Genomic DNA, 2,857 nt, shown 5'->3' on the forward strand with positions numbered 1-2,857 from the left:
AGTTCCTACTCATAGAGACCCCATACAGGGTTTCCAAGGCTGTAAATCTTTACAGGAGCAGAAAGCCTCATCTTTCTCCCACAGAATAGCTGGTAGTTTCAAACTTCTGACCCTGAGGTTAGCAGCCCAATTCATAACCACTGCACTACCAGAGCTCCTTAGATTTATTAGATATCCTTTTCTAAATATACTAAATATTTAACTTTGAAAGTTGTGCTATGTGAAGGCAATGTGCTTACCTGAAATACATTTAATGTTTATTTTTATCCATAACACATTTTTTGCTTAGCTCTATTTGTATGTAAAACATTGAGTTTATGAATAGTAATAATCTATAAATCTCCTAAATATCAAGAAACTTTACTGGGATAGTATAGCCTTCAGAGATCACTTTACTGCTACTCTAAATAATGTACATATGGCATATATGATAATCACTGGACTACTAACTGTAGGATCAGCATTTTTTTTTTTTAAACACATCAGCCATTTTTTTGGAAACCCTATACCTGGTCTTTATAAGTTGAAACTGACTTAACAACAACATATAATTTAGTAACAACTCCATACTCTCTTCTGTTGTATATTGACATTAATTAGATCTCATTCACTAGATTGTAAGTAAATGTTTTGAATGTTATAATATCAGAGTGGTAATGAGTCAGATCAGCACTTTGAAATTACCAGCCATTCCTTTGGAGAAAGATGAGACTTTCTGCTCCCTTAAAGATTTACAGCCTCATAAAACCTATGCAGGGTTGCTATGAGTTGGAACCAACTCCATGGCACACCACCACCATCACAATGCATAGCATAAGTGCCCAATGCTTTTGATTAGGCTGACTCTAACCAAATCTGCACACACACCTGTCTGTATATGTGCAGATAAAGAGAAGCAGATATGCACACACAGAGATACAGAGACAGAAAGGCACAAAGTGAGAGAGTGAAATCAACAGAAAGAGAAGAGTAAATTAAGATTATTTGTCAGTTATCTAAAACCAGCCATTTCTCTGGGTTTAAAAGAATAAGAGGGAGGCAAAAAGGAAATGGATTAAGACCCTAGGAAGCAGGCACACACCCAAGATTTGTGTACCTTGAAACTTATAAATGTGGCAGTCACTCTTTGTATTAGTTTCCTAGGGGTGTAGCAACAGCTTTTCACAAACTGGGTAGCTTTTTAAAAATACAAGTTAATTCCTCGCACAGTTCTCCAGTAGGCTAAAATTGTAAATTCACAGTGTCAGCAGAGTCATGATACCTCCAAAGTCTGTAGGTTAAGATCAATTTCTTGTCTGTTATACCTTTTGGTAGTACCATGTATTTCTTGGATTTCAGATGCAGCCTTCCATTGTCTAGCTCTCTGTGTCTTTATACCTCTTTTCCAAAGATGCTACTCAGATTAGTATCCTACTCAGCTGACCTCATGTTAACTTAACAGATAAGATGTTCTAAAATCTAATTTCCACATAAGGTCATATTTATAGGTACTGGAGGCTAGGACTTAAACGTATCTCTTTTCAAAATGGTTTATTTGGTTTCTGCTGTTGAACATGGAGTGTAAGTAAAAAAATACAGCTATGAGTGTTCCAATTCATACATTCATGAGTTAATTCCAAACAAGCTGTATTTAAACTTGTCTCTGTGATCAATGGATGACTCCGGACAAGTTCAACCAATAATACCGTTGTTCTAGGCTTGTTTTAAAATAGGATGATTTTTATAGTGTGGAAAAAATAATTTTGAGGTCAAAGTGGATATAAAATTGTTAACAAAACTCAAGTGGACATTTCAAGTCACTGAAGCATTACAACAAGTTTAAACAAATGTTGCTTCATATACAACAATATTTTTTAGAAGGATTAAGCATTTTAAGGAAAGTCTGGTGGTGGTGGTGGTGTGCCATGGAGTCAGTTCAGGTTCATAGCGAACCTCTATAGGGTTTCTGAGCCTGTAAATCTTTATGGGAGCAGAAAGCCTCATCTTTCTCACAAAACCGCTGGTAGTTTTGAACTACCTTGAGGTTAACAGCCTGACTAGTAACTATTATGTTACCAGAGCTCCTTAAGAAGGTCTGTTGTTGTGAAGTGATGTCGACTCAGTTCTGACCCATAGTCACCTTGTATAGGCTTCCGAAGAGAAGCTGGTGACCTTGCATTTCTGACCTTCAGTTGAAACGGCTTTGCAGTTTGGCCCATTAACCCACAGTGCCACATTGGGACTAAAAGGAATGTCTAGAAGGCCTCAAATATGAGCCAGGCAGAAAGGTCATCTCCTAAGGTTATTGTTGTTGGTGGTGTTAGGTTCCATCAAATAGGTTTCTACTCATAGCAACTCTATGTAAAACAGAACAAAACACTGTCCGGTACAGAGCCAATGTCACAATTGTTGCCACACATGAGACCATTGATGTTACCACTTTGCCAATCCATCTCGCTGGAGGCCTTCTTCTTTTTCTTTGACACTATACCTTACCAAAAATGATATCCTTCTTCAGTGACTGGTCCCTCCTGACAATATATTCAAAGATTGAGAAATGAAATTTGGCCATCCTGGCCTCAAAGGAGCATTCTGGCTGCATTTCTTCCAACACAGATCTGTTGGTTCTTTTGGCAGCCAACAAACATATGAAGAAATGTTCACGATCACTAGCCATCAGAGAGATGCAAATCAAAACAACAATGATATCCCTCATTCCACGTCCTCTTCTGAATCCAGCTTGAAGCTGTGGAATTTTGCTGTCAATGTATGCTTGCAGTCGTTTCTGTTACCTTTGGTAAACTTTACTTGCATGGGGTATCAAAGATACTGTCTGATGAATTCTGCATTCAGTTGGGTCACTTCTTTTTGAAATGGC

The sequence above is a fragment of the Chrysochloris asiatica genome, unplaced genomic scaffold (genome assembly GCF_000296735.1).
Source record: "Chrysochloris asiatica unplaced genomic scaffold, ChrAsi1.0 scaffold00044, whole genome shotgun sequence".
Classification (NCBI taxonomy): Eukaryota; Metazoa; Chordata; class Mammalia; order Afrosoricida; family Chrysochloridae; genus Chrysochloris; species Chrysochloris asiatica.